This window comes from Ornithorhynchus anatinus, chromosome 13 (assembly GCF_004115215.2).
Source record: "Ornithorhynchus anatinus isolate Pmale09 chromosome 13, mOrnAna1.pri.v4, whole genome shotgun sequence".
Taxonomy (NCBI): domain Eukaryota; kingdom Metazoa; phylum Chordata; class Mammalia; order Monotremata; family Ornithorhynchidae; genus Ornithorhynchus; species Ornithorhynchus anatinus.
This window is the reverse complement of record NC_041740.1, coordinates 32,729,903-32,739,846: the sequence shown is the minus strand read 5'-3', so window position 1 is coordinate 32,739,846 and position 9,944 is coordinate 32,729,903.

Here is a 9,944-nt window from a genome sequence, read left to right as displayed (position 1 = left end):
ATAAAGTTCCAATATTTCCTTTAAAACAAACAAAACAGAGGGAGCAGTGAAGGCAAGATTATTTTAACCCTTGATAAATTATCCAAAGGGCCCCAAGAGAAGACATACCAGCTGCTATGACTCCCAACACCATTTGTGGGTCAGAATATGTTGGACTGGCTCTACAGATGTTATTAGCAACAAGATGAAGAAGCAGTATAGCCTAGTGGAAAGAGCATGGGCCTGGGAGTCAGAAGACTGGGGTTTAATTAATTCATTCATTCAATCATATTTATTGAGTGCTTACTATGAGCCAGAGCACTGTACTAAGCACTTGGAATTAATCCCACCTCCACCACTTGTCTGCTGTGTGACCTTGGGCAAATCATTTAAGTTTTCTGTGCCTCAGGTCCCTTATCTGTAAAATGGGGATTCAATACCTGTCCTGCCTCCTACTAAGACTATGATCTTCATGTGAGACTTGTTTTCTTGTACCTACCCCAATGGTTAGTACAGTACTTGACACAAGGTAAGTGCTTAAAAAATACCAATATTATTATTACTATTATAAATGACTAGTGTGATGATCACTGCCTAGAGCAAAGTTGAAAAAGGGCTCCTATTCTCTTCCAAGAGGCCTTCCCTGACTAAACCTTCATTTCCCTTACTTACCTCCCCTCCATGTCACCTATGTACTTGGGTCTGTCACCACCCATATTCTGCCCCTTCCCCTTATTTTATTTTATTGTCTGTCAGTTCCTTGGGGACAGGGATCATGTCTACCACCTCTATTATACTGCATTTTTTCAAGTGCTTAGTACAGTGTTCTGCACACAGTAAATGCTCAATAAATACCACTGATTGATTGAAAACCTAAAAAGAGAAAAGTTAGAGATGTCAGACTCTCAATCCTCTTTTGTCAGATTTTTCAGAGGAATGATATTGGATTGTTGTCTTCTGCTTAGTGGGGCAAAAAACAAAATACAGCCATTCCTAGCCAAGAAAAAACATTTCAAAGACAAAAAGTGCACTATTAAACAAAGGTCCGGCAGTGGGTTCAACTCTCCAAGACCATGGAGGAGAAAAGGTAAACCCAATCCACAGATCACCTCAAAAATTTTGTTTCAGCTTTTCTTCCTCTAACCCTTTAATAAGATCCACATTAGGCAGAGCGTTCAAAGCTAAACATGGCCCCCCTTCTCTTTTATTGTACTGTCCCAAGCTCTTAATACAATGTTCTGCAAATAGTAAGTACTCAGTAAATACTATTGATTGGTTGAATGATTGGAGACATTTTCTGTACTGGGATTAACATCCTCTACAGCTCTCTCCCCACACACTGATATGCTTTCACTGTGTATTTCAGAAAGAACTGTTAAGGAATTTGAAAATGTTCTCTGGACAACACATGCCAAATAAAAACACTATGTCTGAAAATATGTGCACATGCAAACCACACTGGGCAAGTCTTTGTATTTAACATAGGTTTGTCAATGAAGTCACCCCTCATCCCGTTGTAGGACAACAGAGTTCTTAATTTAGAATTCCTTCAATGCTTCAGTTCAAAATTCAACCACAAGATGTCTCCTCTTGCTTTGTATCAGGGTTAGAAAGAAAGGGTGCTGTATTATTTGAATCCTGATTCAGACCAAATCCCCAGAAATAGGAAGTCCCAAACTTGAAAATAGAAATACCATAAAAAAAAGCCTAGTGAAATGCTTCCCTCTCACTTGGCCCTGACTCACTAGGGTACCCGGGAAACTTCCCCAGCCTGCCTAGGAATCTTCACTGAGCTGGAGGGTTTCCATGTGTGCACATGAAATTAAAGATGGTTGCCCCAGATCAAAAAGATCAGGAACTGGTCTAGTGAACAAATCACTGCCATGGGAACCAGAACTCTTGGGTTCTACACCTAGTAGACTGCACAACAAGCAAGTGGCAGACCGGAGAGTAGAATCAACATCTGTCTCTCAGTCTAGTGCCTTTTCCCATTGCCTCTGGGTGGCCCCCTTACCTGCAGCAGTGGCCACCACAGCTGAGAAGCACAGTGTGAGGTGAGGAATTGAGAGACATAGACTGTGCCCAACATGATTAGCGTGTATAATAATGTTGGTATTTGTTAAGCGCTTACTATGTGCAGAGCACTGTTCTAAGCGCTGGGGTAGACATAGGGGAATCAGGTTGTCCCACGTGGGGCTCACAGTCTTAATTCCCATTTTACAGATGAGGGAACTGAGGCACAGAGAAGTTAAGTGACTTGCCCACAGTCACACAGCTGACAAGTGGCAGAGCTGGGATTCGAACTCATAAGCCCTGACTCCAAAGCCCATGCTCTTTCCACTGAGCCACGCGGATCTACCCCAGTGTTTAGAACAGTGACTGGCATATAAGTGCTCAACAAATACCGTTTAAAAAAAATCAATCAATGGTATTAATTGAGCACTTTCTGTGTGCAGAGCCCTGTACTAAGCACTTGGTAGGGTACAATACAAAATAAATGGTAGACACGATTCCTACCCTCACAGAGCTTACAATCTAGTTGGAGAGACCGACATTAAATTACAGAGGGGGAAATGGCAGAATTTAAGAATAGATATACAGGGAATCAGATCGAAATACACAGGTGATGCAGAAATGAGGGTGAGTAGGTGGGGAAATGAGGAGTTCATCAAGGAAGTCCCCTTGGAGGAGGTGTTCTGGACAAACTTGGGAAAATTATTGCTGAAGAGGGAGAAGGTATGAAGCAGCAAATATAATCTCTAACCACCCTAAGTTACAGGGAGCTTTCCTGAGTTTTGCTGAGTGAACTTTCATTCCAGGTGAGAATCAAAGAGCCTTAGTTTTGTTTCCTCATTCTTTAAGGAGTCTTGGCTACCATAAAGGCTACCATCATAACTCACCTAAGATTACTTTGCTCATTCTCCCCAGGAGTGAGTTGAGTTCCAGGGAAATAGCTAGGAATCCGAGGTGCCATTAGGGATTTCCAAAAGCTGAAGAGAATTCCTTTTATGCCTTTGGTTCCCAAGGTTTCTGCTGCTCTGGAAAACAATAATAATATTAACAATTATGATATTTGTTAAGCACCTACTGTGTGCCAAACTCTGTAATAGTTACAGACCAAACATAATCAATCGATTGGTGGTATTCATTGAGTGCTTGCTGTGTGCACCGTACTAAGTGCTTGGGAGAGCACAATCCAGTAGAATTGGTAGGTACGATCCCTGCTCACTAGGAGCTCGTGGGCCTGGGTTACAGAAATTAGAAAAGGGGTTGACCTCTAGAACACCTATCAAAACACAAAGAAGGAGAAATGAAAATGGTGCCTGGAACAGTTGAGAGCAAAGGTAAAAATGCAGCAAGGGAGCGGTTTTCTGTGCAGCTGATGAGGAGGGGAAGCTGTTTTCCCACTGGTCTCATCAGCCATCCTGATAAAATCTCAGCATATGTACTGTCATCTTCCAACCCCGAGGGACAGCTTTTAGCCCCCATCACTTCACATATAGTAATAAACCTGAGGAAAGTTAATTTGACTCTGATTCTTCTAGGGGAAGAGTGGTTGATGATCGACAGAGAGGTGAGTCAACCAGAAAATCAATCATTCAATCAACGGTATTTACTGAGCACTTAATGCATGCAAAGCACTATACTAAATACTTGATAAACTACAACAGAAAAGAAGGGTTTGCTGGTTATCTGCATAGCCTAAAGCAACCAGTGTAGTGGATAGAAAACAGGCTTTGGAGTCAGAAGGTCATGGGTTCTAATCCTGGATCTGCCACTTGTCTGCTCTGTGACCTGGGGCAAGTCACTTAACTTCTCTGTTCCTGTTACCTCATCTGTAAAAGGGGATTAAGACTGTGAATCACCTGTGGGACATGGACTGTGTGCAACATTGTATCTACCCCAGCATTTAGTAGAATGTCCAGCACATAGTAAGTGATTTACAAATACCGTTAAAAAAAGGAGTTTCAAGCTGTGGGGAAGAGTGTGAGCTAGGGGTTGAACATGGGAGAGTCAAGAGCTAAATACAGTTACAAAGTGAGTTTGGGAGGAATGAAGAGTGAAGGGGAGGGTATTTGAGTATTGGTGGGGGAGCATGCCATGTAACCATGGAAGCAACCAGGGTTAAGGGTAACACGTTCCCAGAGGCCTAAGTGTATTTGTCTGAATCTAAAGCAGAGCTGTTTAAACCACTGGACCAAAAAGCCTGAGAGTGTTGAACTCACATATGAATTTAAGGAAAGACCAAGAAGCTTTTGGTCAGCTTCAGAGCTTATCTGCTTCTCCCGAATATGCCACCCGCCCAATAAGATCACTCTTTCAAACTTGACCATTTGATGAAAGTATATTAAATATTTCACGCTACTACAGCCTGTTACTGGTACCACTAGCTTACTATATGAATAACCTTTGTGCATATTTTATAAAGGAGGTTATGAAAGAGGGATTTAAGTATTTACAACATAATTTTGTGATTTGGAATTGTCAATCTCTTTTCCCCTTTGCTGTTACATTGTGTCTTTTCAAATGTATGTGTGCATACATGTGTGCATAATATGTGCATGTGTGACTCTAAGTATATTATGATTTTGATTCTTTAAAGATACATTTCTCCTAATAGTAATTATGGTATTTGTTAAGTGCTTACTATGTGCCAGGCACTGTACTAAGCACTGAGATAGATACAAGCAAGGTACTGCTCTCGGCATACTTTAGGAATCTTTTAACTCCTCAGTTTTTTGGAACCAGTTTGGAATTTGGAGGTTATTAATTGTCTATGAGACATAACTACAGGCTTTTCCCCTAGCAGGCAGAGATCACTTTCCCCATTTTACAAATATAGAACCTGAAGTACAGAGAGATTGACTCATCTGAAATCCAAAAGCAGGTTAAAGGGCAGATTTGAAATTAGAGGCTACCTCTCCCGACTACCAACCCTGTACTCTTCCCACTAGACCACACTACTTAGAGTGCAGCTCGTCTTTTAGTCATCTTTTCTCATGGGGTGAATTCTGAAGTAATTACTTAATTTTCTAACAGAACACCAGGAAATCTGCTGTACTATAGTTTGGAGACAGTGAGAAGTGTCCACAGCAGGAAAGACAAACGTATTTTTTGAAGGGTTTTTCCCCCAGTGGAAATATTCTTTTTTGACCGATTCTATATGAATTATGCCGCAGGGTCAGCACCAAATCAACTCCAAAGACCTGTATATAGTCTGCTTATACACAGACAACATGCCCTTTATTTGGGATATTAAATGGGCAGTATATTACAAAGTTTTTATTCCTATCTTTTCATAATAATGTTGGTGTTTGTTAAGTGCTTACTATGTGCAGAGCACTCTTCTAAGCGCTGGGGGAGAGATGGGGTAATCAGGTTGTCCCACATGGGGCTCACAGTCTTAATCCCCATTTTACAGATGAGGTAACTGAGGCCCAGAGAAGTTAAGTGACTTCCCCACAGTCACACAGCTGACAAGTGGCAGATCTGGGATTCGAACTCATGACCTCTGACTCCAAAGCCCATGCTCTTTCCACTGAGCCATGCTTCTTCTCCATATATTTTTCATATATTTCATATAAGTCCTCAGAGTCTTCTTTCTAAAGAATCCCCAGAACTGTACCATAAAGCCTCCGGGAAGGGGGAACATTACCTCAAGGTTGATTCATTGACTTCTTAGCATCTCATTTGTAAGTTGGCTGGCCTACATAATGGCATCTTGACAGTAGCCTGCCACTTAATGAATGAAACCTATATCTGGCCTCCCCCCACTCCACCTGTAATCCTCTCTCCCATGGCCCCCAGGGAATTCTAGGGTAGAGGGAGTCCTGGCACCTGATTGGTCAGTGAGGGGAGGCATTCTTGCTCCTGGCTGCCCAGGTGGGGTGATAACGAGTAAGACTGGAAGTAGGAAAGGTTTTTCATCACCTCTGCTGAAACTTCTCATCTTTCACCTGATGAGGCAAAGCCGGGTGACAGTGTACAAATAACCTGTTTTTGGGGGGGATCAGGTCATGTAAATTGAAAATTTTAAATAGGTAGCGGGGCAGATAAGAGTCAGATAAGGCAGCTGCAATCAGTCCAACATCCTGGACAATTTCTCAGGAAGAGAGAGTCCTACTTTGCTGGCCCAAAGAGGTTCCAGCTGATGGGCAAATGTAATTAATTCTCAAACTAGAAGCTGAACAGTGGCATTTATGCATGGGTGAGTGAGTGGCTGCAAAAGCCAATGAGACACCACAATGTGCATCCATAGAGATTGTCCTTTTATGTTTTGTTATTTGCAGTGTCAGGAGCTGTTTTAGTAAGTGAGAAGCCCTGCTGTCTATTGGAAAGAGCATTGAGCCTGGGAGTCAGAGCACCTGGGTTTTAATTCAGGCTGACTTTGGGCAAATCACTTCACTTCTCTATGCTTCAGTTAACTCATCTGTAAAATAGACTGTTTGTTCCATGTGGGATAGGGACTATGTCCAACCTGATTATCCTGTAACTTCTCCAGTGCTTAGAACAGTGCTTGATATATAGTAAGTGCATAACAAATACCTCAATTATTATTATTGTTTTTACTATCACCTCATAATCTTCCCCAGCTTTCTGCTCAAAAAGAGCCTCCGCTTTCTTTATTTGAGAGCACCAGGCTAGACTGAGTGTGGCCAGAGTCGCCCAGTTGTTGCCAAACCTGTTTGTTTTGTTCCACCTCGTTGGGAAGGGCAAAGCATCCAGGGCAAGCTACGTCTACCAAATCTAGAACCTCAGGAAGTCTGTGGCGGCCGCTGTAGCGGTCGCTGAGGCTGTTACTGTGACCACTGGACTCTCCCATGAGGAGCCTGAAATTCTGCTCCTCTAATCACAGAACCCTACTCTTTATTTTGCATATTTGTCCTTGCCATGTTGTTTTACTGTTTTACTGTTTCACCTTCTTTTATGCGTATGTCTTCAATCCTCTATCCTTTCTTATATCGGCAAGTAAAGTGTCTACCAACTCTGTTATATTGTACTCTCCCAAGTGTTTAGTGTAGTGTACTGCACATAGTAAGTGCTCAATGAATATGATTGATTATATTTTTAGACTGGGAGCCCCTTGAGGGCTAGCGACTGGGCCTAATTCCTATCTGTATTATTTCCCAATTCTTAATACAGTGCTCTGAATGCAGTAAGCCCTTAATGAATACTATTACTGCTATAAGTGGTCTGAGGCTTCCCACCCGACCCTTTAAAAACTTTCATTCTGTTTTTCTTGCCTATATTGCCTTACCAACTCCCCATTCGGCTATTTAGGACTCCCACCATCATCCATTCAACACAGTATATAATTCCACCAAAAGAGCAAAAACAACAAATTTCAGGTTGAAGACAGAGTTGCTTCCTTTCCCTCTTTCTCTCTCTCCCCCTTGGCAGCTTTAAGCCTCAGTATCCCAGTTCCCACTCTCCACAAAGCTCACTCATATTTTTCCAACCCTCCCTGGGCTGATTTTGGTGGTAGGAAATGAGGGGCCAATGGGGAAGGGAGAGGCATGTACTGCCAGGCTGGGCCCAGCAGACCACCCTGGTGGGTGTGGGGAGAATGGGGCCCTGCCTAACTGAAATTCAACCAGGTGACATCATAAAAAAGATGTCATCAAATGCTATCCAGAATTGGTGGTCCACCCGGGCTCCTAGAAAGCAGGTGGGGACAGAACACGAAGCACACCAATTAAAATGAACAGAAAAATAGTTAAGGCTGAAGCTGAAAGGTGCATTATCGGGAGATCTCATCCAAGACACATGTGCTAATGAATGTGACTTCCCAGGTCCTCAACAGTGTTAATCTTGACTCGGTGGCCTGCCTCACCCTGCTTATGAAACTTCTGAATTAGGGCATACTTCTCTGGAATTTAACGTGGGATTTGAAAACCATGTTGCATAATGGGGCCCTTGTAGGGGATTTGGGATGGGAGGGGGAGGTGATAGAATGTGTGGTTCTGTCCAGTAAACATTTCCTGCCAGGCTTATTTATCTAGAGCCGGGCTGCCAAATCCAGTAATTGAAGAGGAAAGCACAGACTCCCTTTTGCCTACCCCTCACCCAAACAACTCTTGGTTTTTCAAAATCTGTAGCACCCTGTGTTCCTTAATGAGAACACACAGCGGGTCCACTGGCAAGAAATAGAGGCCTCTCTTCAGCGGGGGCAGAATTTTCTTCAAACCCCAGTGCTATCCTAGATAGAGAGTAGCAGCTTGGCCTAGTGGATGGCCTAGGAGTCAGAAGGGCCTGGATTCTAATTCCGCCTCCGCCGCTTGTCTGCTATTTGACATTAGGCAAGTCAATTCACTTTTCTGTGGCTCGGTTACCTCATCTTTAAATGAGGATTAAGACTGAGAGGTCCATGTGGGATACGGACTGTGTCCAACCTTTTTAGCTTGCATCTACCCCAGTACTCAGTACAGTGCCAGGCACGATAACAAATACCATTTTAAAAGCAACAACAAATAACCTCATCCATAACCACTACCATCCTAAATCTCTGGAATCTGAGGGATGAATTTTGCTCAAATCCACACAGCCATGCCACTGAGCTTGTGGGCACTCTTGGTGGTAACTGCTGCTGAGAAAACAATTATTTGCTTTTTCACTGATGCACAGTTGGATGTATTATGGAATCTTTACCCCTTCCTCCTAACCTCCACAAGTCATGGCCTAGTGGAAAGAGGATGGAACTAGGGACTCAGGAGATCTGGCTTCCATGCCCAGCTCTGCCTCTGACCTGTTGCATGAACTTGGGCAGATCACATAAACTCGCAGTGCCACAGTGTCCTCCTCATTAAAATGGGGAAAAATGCTTGCTCTTCCATGTGGGACAGAGATGGTGTTTGATTTGGTAATACTGTACCTACCCCCTGCACTTAGCACAGTGCTTGGCACAGTAAGCCCTGAATAAATACCATAACTAACTAGCAGAGTCCAGTCTAAGGCTGATCCCAGCCTCTTAGCCAGGCGCCAGCCTCACAGCTGACTCTAGTTCAGAGGCTGCGGCACTCTCTGAGCATCTGGAGCCCAACTGTGAATCTGAGAACTCTGGAAGTGGTACAGTGCTTCTCTGATTGTGAGGGAAGGGGCATGGAAAGAAGATTCAATGCCTTTAGGCGTCACCTGCCACCCTGGCTCTAGCATTCCACTGATTTTAAGAGCAGAAGCATCATGGTCTAGCGGGGCGAGGACAGGGCTGGGAGTCAAGAAACCTGGATCCTAATCCAGGCTTTGACACGCCCTCTGTGGGACCATGGGCAAGTAACTTTAGTTTCCTGTGCCTCATCTTCCTCATCTGTAAAATGGGGATTAAATTCCCATTCTTGCACCTCCTTGGATTATGAGCCCTATGTGGGTCAAGGACTGTCTTCAACCTGATTATCTTGTATTTACCCAGCACATAGGACAGTGTTTGGCAAATAGTAAGTGCTTAACAAATTCCACAAATATTATTATTAAGAGGAAAGGAAGTGTGAGGGGCAGAAGAAAGCAAGGCATGCTTCAAATCTTCCTCCTTCTCTGTCTCAGAATTTGGTAATGCTTTTAAAAACCTGTTCTCAGAAAATGGTGGTCTAGAAGACCACTGTGACCTAGAGGATAGACCCCGGGCCTGGGAGTCAAAAGGACCCAGGTTCTAATTCTGGCTCCACCACTTGTGTGACCTCGGGCAAGTCCCTTAACTTTTCTGTGCCTCAGTAACCCCATGTGTAAAGTGGGGATTAAGACCTTGAGCCCCATGTAGGACATGGACTGTGTCTAAGCTGATCAGCTCCTATCTACTCTAGCACTTAGTACAGTGCCTGGCACATAGTAAGTGCTTAACAAATACCTTAAAGAAAAAAGATGTTAAGGGTATTTAGAAAAGGTTGTAACTGGCCTGATTTGTGGATGACCACTGATGGCATTAGTGAATAACTGATAACCCCTTTCCCTCTTGAAGGTATTTATAGGTATTT